This window comes from Monodelphis domestica, chromosome 4, assembly GCF_027887165.1.
Source record: "Monodelphis domestica isolate mMonDom1 chromosome 4, mMonDom1.pri, whole genome shotgun sequence".
NCBI classification, from domain to species: Eukaryota; Metazoa; Chordata; class Mammalia; order Didelphimorphia; family Didelphidae; genus Monodelphis; species Monodelphis domestica.
In genome coordinates this window covers 279,673,861-279,691,847 of record NC_077230.1, presented here as the reverse complement: position 1 = coordinate 279,691,847, position 17,987 = coordinate 279,673,861, and the positions used below count along the sequence as shown (strand labels likewise).

General features: G+C 36.0%; 1 protein-coding gene across 7 annotated transcripts in view; it reads left to right on the top strand.

Annotated features, from left to right (window-relative positions):
- Positions 1-17,987, top strand: part of ARHGAP32 (Rho GTPase activating protein 32) — a 430,718-nt gene that overhangs the window by 302,136 nt on the left and 110,595 nt on the right. Inside the window, exon 1 of one of the 7 annotated variants that reach the window (XM_056794603.1) lies at positions 73-3,384. The exons of the other annotated variants lie outside the window; for them this stretch is intronic. The gene's annotated coding sequence lies outside the window, so the exon portion shown is untranslated. Of the gene's footprint in view, positions 1-72; positions 3,385-17,987 lie in introns of those variants that run through there. 7 annotated transcript variants of the gene reach the window in all.

Below are 17,987 nucleotides of genomic sequence, written 5' to 3'. Positions count from 1 at the left end.
TAAGTCTCTTTTACTTATGTGATCCAAAAAAACTATTTTAAGTGACAAATCTTTTTTTTTTTTCCCATTTAGGTTTATAGTTTTTTTGTTGTTGTTTCTTTGCACTTGGTTCTCTATTTGTTAATATTCATGTAGATTATATATATGAATCTAATTTGGTTTTTATTGTTTTCTGTTTCTGATCACTTAGTGTTATCTTGCATGATTTTGGATAGCTGAGAGGATTTCATTACATGTTTTTTGTTTATAATTTTTTCCATATAAGTTTTGCTTCATTTGCTAATGAAAAGAGAAATAATGAATGTTTTGGGCCTGAAAATATGAGTAAAAAGGTGAAATTATCTGAGGATTAATTTATGAAGGAATTGTTTGTTAGTGTTTTAAGAATACAAAACCCTGCATAAAAGAATATTATGTAGATTTTTAGGGACCTGTTTTGAAATCATTGTTTCACATGTGGTATGTAAAACAGTATAGTAAGCGCAAATATGTGATTCAAATTAATCAAAAGAACACTTTTACTTTTTTGTTTGGGTAGTACTCAAATTGAGCACAATTTCAAAAGCTATGAAGTCCAGGATCTTTTAACAATCTAATTGTTATATTCTGGACAAGTAGCCCTCCCTGAGAGACTTTTCATAGGTAAAGAAGGTGTATAATTTAAGCGAAAAAACATTTCCCTCTGTATTTTCTGGTTTGGCAGATAATCAAAAAGACAAACTATCCAGTAACCATGTTTCTGTTTGCCAGTAACATCAATTTATACTGTTTAAAAGAAGATCTGGGGTATGATTTGGAGAAAAATGTTGTCTTTTCATAAAACTTTCCTCCAAAGGCCAGTGGTAGGTGGAGAATCAGTCTGGATCTGTAGCCTTGTCTATTTTTCCAGCTTAGGCCATAGTATGCTAAGCTGGCTTGGATTGAAGTGATTTGGTTTCTGGTTAGGGAAATGTGGGTTTTATATTTTGTTTAAAAATCCTGAATTATCGGGCAAGCTTTTGTGTTCTAATCATGCCTGGAAAATTATCCCACTTTTCTTCCATTTTCCTTATGTTTTGGCATGCAGGAATTCATTCCTTTCATATAATTCCATAACAGTCTGCCTCACAGTAGAAGGTATAAAGTATTTTCATGGCATTTTTACCCATTGTTAACTTGTAGATAGAAGAAATCGTAAATCCTGTTACTCTAGCTGTGGTTGAAATGAAACATTTATACCCTATGGAAGTTAGCTGTCATGCATCATCCTGTAGCCAATCAGTGTGGTATAGTGGTATCAGCTGTAGCAGTAACCAGCTTTCTGATTAGGCATGTCTTGAGTGAAACTCTTTGGGCCCAGTTTTCCTTATCTATAATATAATAATAATAACCTGGTCCCTCATTGCTCAGCAGTTTTAAGCATTGGCAATTCGGAGACTTCTCAAAAGATTATTCTCTAGAAAAGTCTTTTGAAAATGGATTATATATGCTTAAATTTGAGCCCTGGACCTGAAGTCAGGAGGACTTGAATTCAAATCTAGCCTTAAAAACTTGCTAGTTTTGTCACTCTGAGTAACTTCTTTAACCTCTGCTCAACTTGGTTTCTTCTCCTATACAATGGGCTTAGTTAGCATCTACCTCCTTGGGTTGTTGTGAGGATAAAATAAGATAATATTTGTAAAGCCTTTTGTCAAATTAAAAGTAAATGCTAACTCTTACATGTTCATCATTGGTGAAAGGGTCACAAATAGGTGGTTTATAGTTTTTATTGAAAAGTAAATTCTTGAAATAGTGTAGAATAAGCATTCATGATTAGAAGTTTCTTACCAGTAGCATAAAAAGTGAAGTATTTTATTATACTGGTAGCAACACACAGACACACACACACACACACACACAGTTATAAAAGAAGAAAATCAATTAGAAAATAAAGAGCTCTCCCATCAATCTGATCCTATGTAAAACTTGTTTAGATGTTTAATACCAATAGCAGTTAGGATGGAGCCATGATCTAGCAATTAGCCCAGTGCCTGTCACATCTTAGGCATTTAATGAATGCTTATTGACTGAATGACTGATTAAATCTCTGTCTTGTGTCTCTATCTTGTTATTTCAAGAACAAAAATATAAATTTATTCTGGATGTTGAAAATAAACCTAAAGAATTCACTTTCGAGAGGACCAAGGTGAAATAATTTGGCCGTGGTTTTGGAACTCTACATTTAACGGTAGAGCAGGTGTTAATATCTATGGATCCTTTAGGCTAGAACTTAGTAGGTACCAGGAAATGAATAGTGTTGATCCACTTAATTTAGAAATCTACTTTGAACTGCCAAGAAAACCCAAGTAACCTAAAATAATTTATTTGCTGATTGACCGTTTTCAAAATTCATTTTAATTTAGCAAACTTTTATGAGGGGCAACACTACCTTAAGTCCCAAGTGAAATATCAAATACATTTTTATGTTTGAGAAAAGTACAACCTGTAATTGTTCAGTGAAATATTAAATGCATAATTAATTTTATTTTCATTAGTAGCAAAGTCAATAAAGGACTCCAAAAGTCCAAACATAGATTGGGGACTTGTATTATAGTTAAATGAATTACAAAGAGTTGATTTTTCTAACAGAATAGATCAATCACCACACTGGATTTTGAAGGTATGATAGTGGCTCTATTCCCCTTTTCCAGCCAAAGAAGATAGTTAATAATAAGATGGGTGGGATAGAATATTAAAGTTTAAAATAACAATTAAATTTTTTAAGATTGTCTCTATCTTAAAGCAATATGCTTTAATTAAGAATTAAGTAAACATGTCCAGACACTTGTCCATTGAAATAGAACTTTATTTATAGTCCAACAAGACCTGAGTTCTCGTCCTAGCTTGCTATTGACTACTTGCATGGCCTTGGACAAACAACTAAAACCCTCTAGGCCTCATTTTCTATAGGGTTTGGGTTTGATGACCTTTAAGGCCACTTCTAGCTCAGTGAAATATGAAGTAGAACTCACTAATGGTCTATGTAAACTAATTACCGGAAACTATTGTGGAATTTGCTTTTATTTTTCTGGTTGATTTCTGTAAAATCAAAGGGGTGGGTTTAAAATGAACAGGTTTATGTCTGAATTTAAAATATACCTAATTATTAAAATAATTAGAACATATCACAATTTTCAAAGCTATGCAGTGGTCTTTATGGGTTACTGAATCCAATTAAACTTTCTTTAATTATTAACTTTCTAGTGATATAAACTTTACTAAGCCTATGCTCAAAGGACAAACTTTCTTTCTCTTAGAACTTCCCTTCAGATTATCAAAGTATTTTTTCCAGCTTAGCATGGCCTGTCTTGAACCAGGGTCACCTCAGAGAGTGGAGTGCCAGAGGACTAAACTGTCATTTTTAAAGTAGGTTTATTGATACCTTTTGTCTTTACATCACAGTTATTTCCCTTCCCCATGTCTTCACCCCAAATTGAATCTTCTATGACCCCACCCCCTAAATTAAGTAGCAATATCCAATATGGAAATTGTATGAACAATGTATATACATAGAGTATTGACCTTGTAGTCCCCTACTTCTCTTTATTGAGGAACTTGTTGAATCATTCAGATGTACCCAACTCTTTGTGACCCCACAGACCATTTTATGTCAATATTGTCCATGAAGTTTTCTTGGCAAAGATCCTGGAATGGTTCCGCATTTTTCTTCTCCAGTGGATTAAGGCAATTTGTGACTTGTCCAGGATCATACAGCTAGTATTTTGAACTCATGTTTTTTTTTTTTAATCCCAGACCTGGTGCTCTATCTATTGAACCACCTTATTACCTTATATTGTGGAATTAGGTGTTTTTAATTATCTCTTTCCCAAGGTCACTTCATTTTTTATTTTCTCTGAATTCAGCTTCTTTTTAGTAATCGTTTCATTTATAGTAGTTGTATAAATTAATATTATTATTGTAAATGCTTAACTTCCATCTTAGAATTAATACTGTGTATTGTTTGCAAGGCAACAGAGAGGTATGGGCTAGGAAATGGGGGTTAAGACCCTTGCCCAGGGTCACAAAGCTAGTAAGTATCTGAGATCAGATTTGAAGCCAAAACCTCCTGTCTCTCAATCCACTAAGCTCTCTTGGTGTCATATAATTTTACTCTTGCCTGGTTATTTGAAAATCTTCCCATTTGATAGTTTTCTGTGAAGATGAGAAGAAGGATGAATTTTGAAATGAAGGTGATACAAGAACAAAAAGTATGAATACTATTTTTTTGAAATCTCCCCATGTGTCTCTGGATTTGTCATGTTTATAATGTCTTACTGCACAGTACTATTTAAATTTTCCAACCATCCTCCAATTGATGCCTACCTACTTTGTCTTCAGTTATTTGCCAGCAAAAGTGTGCTATTATGATTGTTTGGCGCATACATTAAAATACACACATATAAACTCACTATAATTCACACATCCAGTAGTGAATTTCTAGGATGAAAGGTCATCCATAGTATACTCATTTTTCTTACAGTACATCCAATGTTTTGCTTACCTCACAACTCTGTTAATAGTGCATCAGAGTACCTGTCTTCCTACTATAATAGGGTGGTATTGGGGATGGGATCTGATGGATAGATTTAGGCCAATATAAGCTTGATAACTGAGTTTGGGAAGTCCAACAGAAACCCAGTCCAGGCAGAGCCTGAACTGAGATTAGCACACAGATAATAAACCACAGTAACTGGGAGTGTATTTTATTAAATAAGGGAAAAGTTGAGAGGTTAAGGGGGAATCCTCTCACTAAGATTACTAACTAAATTAACCCACAATCCAATGACTTCGCATGAAGGATCTTCTTAAAGTTCCTATCACTATCTCCCTGATATGCTAAGCTGTAAACCTAGTCCCTGTACAGCTATTTTGCCCTAACCTTCTTGGTGTTAAGGGAGATACTGCCAAATACCAGGGAAAGATTCTGAGTCCAGATGAACTTGGACTTCAGCTTACAACCAGCTTCAGATGACAGCTTTCTCAGATCTTCAGGACGCATAGCACACAACTAACATCACAGCTGTAACATGGGATTGTGTCAAACTCACAGGACTTGGCAGTCATCCCATCCAAGATCAAATCCAGAGAAAGACAGACAGCCTAACAGTCCCTGAGGTTTTTTCCATCTTAACCTCCCTTTCCAAGATTCCAGCATTTTCTCCTGCTAGTCTCATGCCACTGTGTTCTGCAAACCTAACTTATCTTTTCCTTGTAACACTACAGACCTTTCAACATTGAATATTAACATTTTTGTTATGGATTCTAATTTGCAAGGTATAAGAGGAAATATCAGTAATTCTAGTTGGCATTCCTCCTACTTTTGGAACATGCTCTCTCTCATGTGGTCATTTATAGTTAGACATTCTTTTTCACTGGCTGTCTACGATGCCTGGAACACTCTCCTTATTTCTGCCTTCTAGAATTCCTGATATCCTTCAGATACCTAAAGTTCCATCTTCTGTAAGCATTTACAATATTTGTGTCTTCCTTCTGAAACTACTTTCAATTTATCTTTTCCTAATCTTGTTTGCACATAAGTTTTTTTACATAGTATTTCCTTTTAGGCTCAGCCCTTAAGAACAGGTTTTTTTGTTGTTGTTTTTTACCATTCTTTGTATCACCGTGCCTTGCATTCACTAACTTTAATAAGTGTTAATTGACTGACAGCCATTTATTCATATCCATTTTACCACTTATCAAGTGGTAGTGGCCCTTAGTATTCTATTTTTGTATTGTAAAATTAAAATTAATATACAATAACTCCAAGTATTATATTTTATAAGATTTATTAATAATCACTTGAAGTAGAGGAAAAGTATAGCCTGAGCAGAGAGCAGGTTCCCAGATGCTGAAAGCGGGAGAAGAGACGGTGGAGTTACAGAAACTTGTATCTACAAAACGTAAGGATGTAATATGGGGATGAAAGAAGAATTCTGGGAAATGGAGCCCTAGGGTACAAAATTCTAATTACACAATATCAAATACCTAGTGCTTTAAGAAAAGTAGTTTAACTTGTTTTGAATATTTGAGTATATTATTTGAAAGTCACACTTAATTAAAATTTAAATATATTTTCAATATGTGACTAAAATTTTGGGAATTATTGCCCTAGGAATGTTGGTTCTTTATAATTTAATGAATCAAAATATTCCTCATGGGACAGAAATAATTACTGAACAACTCCCCAGAGTATTTTCTTTGTGAAAAGTGTAGAGGGGTAGAGAAGGAAGATAAAACAAGAAATATAACTTCATTTCCCCAGTAAAGTTGAATACCTCAGGACATAGTTTTAGGTACTAGATCCGTATATTGAACTTCCTAGCTAGGAAACTCCTTCTCAGTGAAAGTTTCTGCCTTCTTATCTTAGAGTTGCCTAGAGCACTGAAAGTTAAGTAACTAACTCACCTTCATGGTACCATTGTGGGCCAGAGGTGGGGCTGGACCTCACATTTTACTGACTCTGAGACCATCTTCATATTGTTATGTGTAAATTTTAGGGTTGAGGCTGTAAAGATGAGATTGCAACAAAAAAGAGATTTGCAAGAAAAAGCAAGAGAGTTGGAATTTGGTGGACTGCCAATCAACCAGTTGGAGAGAAGATGCTAATAGAATCTTGGACTGAGGGCAGTTAGGAAGCCCAACAACTTGAACTCTGCTTCTTCTCTTTTCCTCTGACTGTTGGATGGAAGCAAGAAAACCAATTTCTCTCATGGTCAATGATTATTTATCTGACTGAGTACTAAGAAGACTTTGAGCTTAGCTTTGATGAATCTGTCAGCTTTTGCTATCAATATCTCCCCATAGAGAAAATAACCTTATTTCCTGAACTGAACACATTGTGAAATTCTTCAATCAACAGGAAGTCATAGGAAGTTAGGGAAACCTATTTTCCTCTTTCTCCTTCCCCCTCTTTTCCTCCTCTACCTTAAAGAATAAAACTCTGTTAGTTATAAGGATCAGTTATAAGGAAACCCTTCAAGCTTACCATTCCAGAGAAGAGCACTTGGATCAGTTGGGTAGGGGACAGGAAGTGGTGGTGGTGGTGGTGGTGGTGGTGGGGAAGGAGTGTAAGATCCAGGCTTCCTCTAGCTGGCTTCCTGGTGTCCCTGTCCTATTACCATAAATCTCCTAATATTAGCATGTGTTATAAGACTGAATATAATTTTAGTGGTCTCTAGGGATTTAAATTCTAAATTGCAATGAAATACTCAAGTCAGAATGGAATTTTATAGTGGTTTATTTATAATAGAAGGAAGAAATTAAGAATGAGGGAGATAGAGAGAGAAAGGGCTTGGCCTGATCCAGGGAGAGTTCAGAGGCCTCAGCCAAGGGGCCTTCCCAGAAGATTAAATCTAGCTCGGCTTCCAGCCACAAGTCCTCCTCCAAGATGAGGGCCCTCTTCGGAGACTGGTGCCTTCAGAAAGGTCAAGGGAAAAGGGAGTCAACCTTATCACTCACCAAGTGGTCCCTTCAGGGAAGCAGTCTGAGGTCCCATGCACCACCAAGTCAAGTTCCACCGCCAAAGTCTGCAAAAGTCTCTCTCACAGGAAGTGACATGAAATATAAAGGAAGTTCTTTACATTACTTCCTGTCGTACCTGTACCAATGGTGGCTTAAACATGGCTTAGGACAGCTCAGGGGTCAGTCAGTTGTTTTTGATTTGTCACTTGCTAGCACACGGGGGTCATAGACCTTCCTCCCCCACAGTTAATACTTAAGTGGGGATGTATAGATTCCTGGTTGTTAAAATTCTAAAGACTAAGCAGGGTGGAGTAAATCTAAAATTCACAATATCCAGCACTGCCCAGCTGCCTCACTACTCAGAGCAGGAACCCAGAAGAGTTTCTTTCATAGTTTTAAAATGCAGTATAGGAGGGGCTTTTAAAAAGCATCAGATGCACCCATTTCTGGTTTGGTCTTCAAATAATCTAAAATTTTTTCTGTTACTAAAATAAATAGCATCACTACAGTGTCTTACCTTTGAAATAAGCAAAGTAGTGTATTTCAAGCTGACTGAACATTCAGTTGTGGGTCCATGAAGTATGTTGATTGACAGTGCCTTGCTGCTATTTGTTCATATGGGGGTGGTGATGAAAGGTTTGTGTTTAAAGCATTAAGAACATTGTGTCTCTTAAGTATGAAGCAGCTTGCTGTGCAGGAATTTGCAAACATAGAACTGCTTGTGTCACTTTTTTGTCCATAGATTTGACAGGATTAAGTACTTTAATGGGAAGCAGAAGAAAAATTAAGTATTATATCCCTTCCCCCTTTTCTACATTCTTTTCTGCGTTATTCCCTCCCCTTAATACTCTTCTTGCTCCCTTCCCTTTCCTCCCCTCCTACTTCATTCTTTCCCAGCACATTTCCTTTCTGCCTCTAGCCTTCTCTTTTTTCCTTCTTTCTCTTCATCCATCAGCAGGTTTCTCTTACATGCTTGTGCTCTGGGGACACAACCTTCTAATAGGGTAGACAAATCCCCCCCACCACACACACACACACACACACACACACACACACACACACACACACACACCTGTGTATGTAGTGTACTGACAGGAATGTGTCTGCATATACTCACACATAAAGTCTGGGAGGGAGGGCACTAGAGATTCAATGGAATCAGGCAGTGGGGCTTCATGTAGAAGGAATGCTTTTTTTTTTGTTGTTCAGCCATTTTCAGTCAAGTCCAACTCTCTGTGACCTCATTTGGGATATTCTTGACAAAGATTCTCTAGTGATTAGACATTTTCTTTACCAGTTCATTTCATAGCTGAAGAGTTAAGTGACTTGTCCAGGGTTACATATGTTAGTTAAGTGTCTAAGGCCAGATTTGAACTCAGAAAGCTGAGTTTCTTTGACTCCAGGCCCAGCACCACCTCAATCCCCCTACTTTCTTTTAAAGGTTATTTATGTGGCAGCTTGTTCAGGAAATCCATCCTTGTCTCCCGAGCTTCTGATGTTTTCCTCCTCATCACTACCTTGAAAATATTTTTATATTCTTTTATATGCACATTATATCTCCTTTAGTGCCTTCACTTGAGAGTAAGAATTGTTTCATTTGGATCTTTATTTTCGTAGTTTTGTCGTTTTTAAGTTGAATCTGACTTTGTGACCCATGGACTATAGCACAACAGGTTCTTCGGTTTTCCACTATCTCTTGATGTCTGCTCAACTTTCTAGTTCAGTGTTTGCATGAAATTCTCTATACATCTTATCTAACTCTACTCTCCACTTTTTCTTTGCCTTCAGTCTTTAACCACATTTGGGTCCTTTTCTAAAGAGGCCCATCTTCTCATCATGTCCCCAGACTATTTTAGCTTTAGCGTCAATATTTGACTTTCCAGGGGATAGTCTCAATTAATTTCTTTAAATATTGACAAATTTGATCTCTTTGCTATCCAATGGATTCTCAAAAGTTTTCTCTACCCCTATAGTTTTGTGATGTTGAAATATAGGGTGGAGTAGTTTTGAAATTCACCATTTGAAAGTGTTAACTCTATGATATTCAGCTTTTCTAATAGTTCATTTCTCACAGCCAAACATTGCCATTGGAAAAACCAAAGTTTAGACTATAAGCACCTTTGTTAGCAAGTTGATGTCTCTGCCTTTTAGTATGCTAGCCAGATTTGTCATAGCTTTCCTTCCAAGGAGGATGCAAATTTTAATTTCATGACTACAGTTGCCATGTAACTTAATCTTTCCATTTCTTCTCCCTCTCTTTGCCAGTAAGTAATGGGACTAGTTGCTAAGAACTTAAGTTATTTTTATGCTAAGGTTTTACACTCTCCTCTTTGATCCTTATCAAGAGGCTTCTTGATTCTTCTTTACTTTCTTCCATCAGAATGTTATTGTCTGTACATCTGAAATTGTTATTTCTCCTGACAACTTTAAATACAATTTTTGATTTATCCAGTTTAGTATTTTGCATGATGTACTTCGAATATAAGTTAAATAAATAAGGTGATAATATTACACCATGCCATGTTCCTTTTCCAATCTTAAATCCATCAGTTATTTCATGTTCAGTCCTAACTGTTGCTTTTTAACGTGTATACAGGTTCTTTAGGAGGCAAGTAAGATGATTAGATACTTCCTTCTCTTGAGGACTTATATTTTGTTGTGATCCATGTGACAAGGAAATCACTTTAAAAGACTGATATATATTAATTTAAGGTCGCCAAGGAATTCAGCTATGTAATTCCTAAATGAAAACTAAAGTCAGCAGTCAACCTTTTATGGAGTTTAATTACAAACAGGAGGAAGAAAGGTATTAGAGATAGAGAGTGAGAGGGAGAGAGAAAGGGGAGAGAAGGGAATAGGGCTTAAATACCCCTTCTGTTTAGGCTGGGCCAAAAGGCCCAAGCCCTTAGATAGCTGAGGCAAAGAAAAGAGATCAGTCCCTATCACTCACGTGACCAAAATGGAGAAACAGTCTCAGGGGCCTCCACCTCCAGCTTCCTTCAGAGCAACCTTCTCAGAGCACAACCTCTCCAACCCACCACCTCTAGTCCTCAGACCCCCCTATCTTTAAGGAAACCATCCAAGTTCCTTCCCCTCAGTTCTCACATCTACCAATCATTGTCCATGTCTTCCCTGTGCCAATGGTGGCTCTAGCTTAACCCAGGACCGCCCAGAGGTCTGTGGCTTTGCACATGTCTGTTGAAGGTCATATTCTCAAATAATTAAATCTTGATCCTTTGCTGCAGCCCTTCCTAAATCCTGTTACCCTGAGTAGGGAGGAGATTGGAATAATTAAATTTTGATCTATGCTGCAGCCCTTCCTAAACCCTGTTACCCTGAGTAGGGTGGAGATTGGAATAATTAAATTTTGATCTATGCTGCAGCCCTTTCCATTGTCAGCAAAAGGTTTCTGTCCTAAAGTAATCTTAAGAAGGGAGGAGGAGGAACCTCCCTTGTCAATGGGATTCACATTCAAATAGAGTTCCCACTATTAGTATGAAATTTTCCAAGTATGAAATTTCCCAATGATGAAATTTCCAACATTTATAAGTCTAAGAAATTTTAAGGTTTACAATCCCCCCTGATGATCGTTGGGAGACTAGTCTCCCCATTGATCATTTAACATAATCATTTTGTAGTTCTAAATTCACTTCTAAGTATAGATATACACAATATTAAATTTTCTAAGAGAAATTAGAATAGTGAGAGAGGAAATAGAAAAGAAAATAAAGCAAAACCAATGTTTTGCTAGGCGCATTGACAGAAAGCCAAATTAGGGGCAGTCCCTTTTGGCATAAATGTGTACAATTACAATAAATGTTCAGTCAAAAGTTCAGTCCAATCAATCACATCCAAAGTTCATTCTTGATTTTCTTGATGAAGTGTAGGTTTTCGGCATCTTTCTGCAACAGTTCATTCTCTGGATATAAAAGTTTCAAGCTTCTTTCTTGAAGATCTTTTCTCAAACAGAATCAAAATCTTTGATTTTTTTATAACAGTAAAATCTTAAACAAAAATCAAAATTCTTGGATTTTTATAAAAATACAATCTCAAACAAACAAAAAAAATTCAAAAATAAAAAAAATTCTTAGATTTTAAATTAAAATACATCCACCCAGTCAAAGGCTTTGTTAGGTAATGAATCTGAAATAGGTGTTTTGTTGCAACCTCTCTTGCTTTCTCCATAATCCAGTAAATGTTTGCAGTTTCATTTCTGCGGCTACTGCTCTTCAAAAACCAGCTTGTAGAATCTTAGATATAACCTTCAGGTATGTGAGATGAGCTTAGTTGTTCAGCAATTTGAACATTCTTTGGCATTGACCATCTATAGCTGTGATGGTGAACCTATGGTACATGTGCCAAAAGGGCCCGCAGAGTGCTCTCTGTGGGCATACCCGCCACCCCTCACTAGAGTTCCTTACTAGAAAGATAGAGGAACTCAGGTCAGAACTGTTCTCATTCCCCTATCTATGTACCTGAGGACATTCCTCACTTCCCCCAACCCTCTGCCCAGCAGCCAGTGGGAGAACTTACTCCATCCTTTGTCTGGGGTAAGGCATTGAGGTGGGGGTGCTCACATGTTGCAATGAGGTGCAGCACCAAAGGCAACCTGTTGAGTCTGTGGTGAAGGTGATTCTTGTGATGGGGTTTGAGATATATAGAAATGCTGATGATTTATGTGGGTTTATTTTGTATCCTGCAACTTTGCAGAAGTTGTTGATTATTTCAACTAGCTCTAGGACTCTTTTAAGTAGACTATCATATATCATCTGCATAGATTGATTGCTTGGTCTCCTCATTGCCAGTTTTAATACCTTCAATTTCTTCTTCTCTAATCGTTACCTCTAGTGTTTCTAGTACAATGTTAAATAATAGAGGTGATAATGAGTATCCTTGTTTCACTCCTGATCTTATTGGGAATGCTTCTAGTTTGTCGCCGTTGCAGATGATATTTGCTGATGGTTTTATATATATATAGTATTTATTATTTTTAGGAAAGGCCCTTTTATTTTTATACTTTCTAGTGTTTTCAATAGGAATGGGTGTTGTATTTTGTCAAAGGCTTTTTATGCATCTATTGATAATCATGTGATTTTTTTTCGGTTTACTTGTTAATATGGTCAATTATGTGGATGGTTTTTCTAATATTGAACCATCCTTGCATTCCTGGTATGAGTTCTATCTGGTCATAATGAGTAACCCTTATAATGACTTGCTGGAGTCTTTTTGCTAGTTTTATATTTTAAGATTTTTGCATCTATATTTATTTAGGAGATTGGTCTGTAGTTTTCTTTCTCTTTTTTTGACTTGCCTGGTTTTGAAATCAGTACCATGTTTGTGTCATAAAATGAATTTGGTAGAACTCCTTTGCTTATTGTGTCAAATAGTTTGTATAATGTTGGGATTAGTTGTTCTTTGAATGTTTGATAGAATTCATTTGGGAATCCATCTGGACCTGGGGATTTTTTCTTAGGGAGTTTTTTTGATGGCTTGTTCAGTTTCTTTTTCTGATATGGGGTTGTTTAGGTAATCTATTTCTTCCTCTGTTAGTTTAGGCAATTTTTATTTTTTGTAAGTATTCATCCATATAAACTAGATTGCAATATTTGTTGCCATATAGTTGGTCATAATAATTTTTAATTATTGCTTTAATTTTCTCTTCATTAGAGGTGAGGTCTCCCATTTTCATCTTGGATACTGTCAATTTGGTTTTCTTCTTTCCTTTTTTAAATTAGATTGACCAGTACTTTGTCTATTTTATTTGTTTTTTCAAAGTACCAACTTCTAGTCTTCTTTATTAAATCAATAGTTCTTTGCCTTTCAATTTTATTAATTTCTCCTTTGGTGCGGTTTGAGGGGAACAGAGCTCATAGCATGACATAGCTGGAGGGGAACAGAGTTCTGGGGCCACTTTCCTCTCTACACATGACTCTCTTTACCCACCCCCTTGCCCAACAGCCCAATGGGAGTGCTTTGTCCATTTCCTTTTTCGGTAGGGGTGGGGGGGGTGAATGGGGCATGGCTTTGGGGGCAGGAGGGCATGGCACTTGGTTTGGAAGGGCTGGCATTGCATCTCTAAAAGGTTCACCGTTACTAATCTTGGGGCATAAAGTGCTGTTTTCTAATGCAGTGGCTATTGCTGAGTTTTCCAAATTTTTGCTGATATGTTGAGTGCAGCACTTTAACATAGGGATTTAAAAAACTTAACTGGAATTCCATCACCTCTACTAGCTTTATTGTTAGCAGTGCTTCCTAAGGCCCACTTGACTTCATTCCTCAGGATATCTGACACTAAATCAGTTAGCAATATAGTTAAGAGTGATGTTAAGATCTTTCTTGTTTAGTTCTTCAGTGTATTTTTGCCACTTCTTAATCTGTGCTATTTTTATTCAGTCCCTATCATTTTTATCTCTAGTATATTGCTTGGAAAATAGCTTATTTGATTGATTGTTTAATCTGAATTTCCAGTGAAGGAGGTTAATAGCATGAATTTAGGAATATTATTATTCTTTACAAACCAAGAGTAATATAGCCTGGTCCAGTATCTAGTACTTCCTTTTCAATCACAGTAGTAATATTCACTTTATCTCCCTGAGTTTGATGGAACTTCTGCATTACCCATTTTTGTCCATACTGATAGAAACTTTAGCTTTACAATTGAGACTTTTTTGAACTACTTGAGCTTCAGAAACCCAATTTGGCCATTCTAGTCTCATTGATTTAAACTGCTTATGACTTGAATCCCACAGATGCTCTTTTGATGCACTTTGCTTTAAGCAATAGAGACAAAAGTAGAGTTCCTATTATTAGCAACAACAAAAAATAGTAAAAACGATGATTATTTTATTTTATATTTCTTTCCAACCATAGTATTCTCTTGTTATCAACTTTAGAAAGAATGTGTTGATTACATTTTAAAGGAAGAGAGGGATTCCAAGATGGAGAAATTAGGAGGGAAGTACACTCCAAGTATATGGAATACAGCTAATTCAATAGAATGAAAAGGAAATATCTTGCATGTAGAAACTGAGAGGAAGCCAGTTTTGCTGTAGTGAAGAGTGTGGGAAGGGTAGAGTTATATCAAAAGACTCCAGAAAGGCACTGTTTTTGGAAAGGCTTTAAAAACAAAACATAGAAATTTATGTTTATAAGAAATTAAGGGATAGTGATAAGAGTACTGAACTCAGAATTTATGAATACCCAAGTTCAAATTCTGCCTCAGACACTTTGTGATTTTTAGCAAGTAACTTCTGTCTGCCTCAGTTTCCTCATCTTCAGAATAGAGACAATAGTAGCATCTGATTCCCAGAGTTCAGTAGATAAAATGATAATATTTATAATGCATCCGCTAACCTTAAAGCACTATGTAGATGCAGTAAGTTGGTAAGCATTTATTTAATGTTGAATATATGCCAGGCACTATGCTAAGTCCTGAGTATACAAAGAAAAACATAAGATGGTCCCTGCCCTCAGGAAGCACACAGCCCAATGCAGGAGATCGCATGTAATCAATAATTATGAATAATAGATTTTATACAGGATTTATAGGATATTATCCACAGAAAGAAGAACTAGAATCAGGGCAGATTGGGAAAAGCTTCCTATAAAAGGTGGGATTTTAGTTGATCATTACACAATATTGCTACATTGTTCTCCTGTTTCTGCTTGCTTAATTTTGCCTCCGTTCATATGTCTTCCCAAGTTTTTCTGAAACCTTCTCCATCATTTCTAATGGCACAATAATATTCTATCATAATCATGTACCATATCTAGTTCGGCCATTCCCCAATTGATGGGCATCCCCTCAATTTACAATTATTTGCCATCACAAAAATTTCTGCTATTTATATTTTTATACATATAGGTTAGGTCTTCATTATTTTTCTTTGATCTCTTTAGAATATAGACCTAATAGTCTGTTTAGGTCAAAAGGTATGCATTGTTTTTCCCCTCTTTGGGTATATTTCTGTATTGTTCTCAGAACAGTTCTTAACTTTACCAATAGTACATTACATATAACTATTTTTTCACACAGCCTCTAGTATTTGTCATTTTCTTCCTCCTTGATGTGTTTTGTTGGTAATATTTAGGGTGCTCAGGGAGGTGTAGTATCTCTGGTATGGAGGGCTTGTCGTGCCCTCCTAGGGCAGCTCTCCAACCTCTGCCCCTCACCTGACACCCAGCTCTCACTTGTGGCTCCCAGTAGCTGCTAGCATGCGGCAGCGGCCACACCCCGGGCAATGGCTTCGACAGGCCGGCTAAAGCTTGTGAAGGTAGCCATTGGGTCATCGTCAACCCCTGGTGAACCAGGGCTTTGCTCCCCCAGCATGTGAAGACTGCTTCGGCCGAACAGATGGAAGAAACCAATAAGAAGGTTCAACGGCCAAGAGGGCGACGCAGCAAAGCACTGTGCAGTGCTTAGGGCGTGTTGGAGCACAAAAGACAACACAGCCATCCAATGCAGCTGAGAAAGTCTCCAGGTGCAACGATTTTTCGTGCCATTGGACCCAGGCTTCCAACGCCGAGAGAGTGGGACTGTCTCTGTGCATCGACTTTTCCACTTAAATCTCCTTCACACACAAGTGTCTTTGTGCACACTCATCTGCATCACAGTTGAAAGGGCACAAAGACAATTGTCATCCTCAGTTCCCGAGAGACTACTACTACTATTTAAAAATGCTGATGATTTCTGTTGCACTTATATTATTAAATTTTGATAAAGTTACTAATTATTTTGACTAATTTTTCAGTTTTTTCTCTTGCGTTTTCTGTGTACAATTTAACATCACATAATTTTCAGAGTGATAGTTTTGTTTTTTTGTTAGCTGTTTTCATTCTTTTTGCTATTCTTGGCATTTCTAGTACAATATACAATAATAATGGGAATAATAGACATTTTTTCTTACCTCTTGTGATCTTCTTGGAAAGGCTTCTATAGCTTGCTCTTGGTTTTAAAGAGATACTATTAATTATTTTAAGAGAATCCCCATTCATTTCTATGGTTTATATTATTTTTCATAGGAATAAGTGTTTTATTTTGTCAAAAGCTTTTTCTCCATTTGTTGATGTAATTGTATGCTTTTTTATGTTTTTGTTATTGATAAGTCTATTATGATGATAGTTTTCTTAATATTGGACCAGCTGTGGCTTCCTAGTATAAATCTCACCTAATTACAGTATATGATCTTTGTGATGAATGCATTGGTTGCCTTTATAATATTTACTTTAACAGTTTGAATTAGTTCATTAGCAAAATTAACCTATAGTTTCCTTTATCTGTTTTTGGTCTTTCTTCCTCTATATTTGAGATGCTCTTTTTTAACAGATAAGGAACAATATATTTTGAAAAGAATTTACATCATTTCTCAAACTTCAAGCTTGCCTCACCCAGCTTTTTAAATTGTCTTTACTTCCTTAGAAACAAAAATCTAAATTCTTTTTATTTTTAACATTGCCATCTGCCACTGAGAGATTCTAAAACTGAAAGAAACACCTAAAGTTCTGAATTGCTAAACAATTTTGGCCTTCCCATAATATTTTACCTCTATCTTAGTAGGGAAGATTCTCTTCATAATATTACTGAAATGTTTAGCAGTTTATTTTTATGAAAAGAAAAACTTTGTCATGATATCAGTACGGTGGTAATAAAGTATTGTATTTGTGGATGGTGGTACTTTAATGAATAATAACTGACAGTTTTATAGCATTTTAAGGTTTACAAAGCAAAAAGAAAAGTTCTCCATTACTGTGTTCTTGGAGTTTTTTTGCATTTACCTGTTGGAGAGAGAGGCATTAGTGGAAATTCTAGTGTGACATTGATATGTATTTCCTAATATTAAGAAAGAAATACTGTTTTTGAATAAACATAATGAAGTTTTGTCCTAATATATTCTTGTTTAATCATATCTTTTTTGAATTGTATACTCCCCTAAAACCTGTTTCTTTTTTTCTTCTCTTTTTCTTGCTCTTCCTCCTAATTCCTTCACTGTTTCATCTTCTTTTCCTTCTCTCTCCCTTCTATTAACGTGGACAGAAGTATGAAAAAAGTGACAGCTCTATCTTTTTGTTGATTTCTGTGGGGGAGGAAGTATTTTCTTACATTAAAACTTTCCATTAAAGAGAAGAAAATACAGTTAAACTCCATAGATAACTATATATTTTGGTTTTGATAACACTTTCTCTCTGATGACATTTTTCCTCTTTGCCACAAAACAAGAGCCATATCCATACTGAATTTCAACACATGCCATTTCAAATTTAGTCTTTTTAAAAAATAATTCTTATTTTTAAAAATAATACACATGTTTCCTTCATTGTCATTTGAGTTTGTCTTTTGATTCTTAGATTTGTTGGCTTTGATCTGAACATTTGCAAAAAAAATTTCCAACAGTTTTGTCCATTACTTTACACATAACCTGAGAGAGTCTTGTTACACAAATTTTTTGAAAAATTCTATTCTTGGCTATTTCTGGATCAAATGTAAAAGGTCTGTCATTTAAAACCCTTCA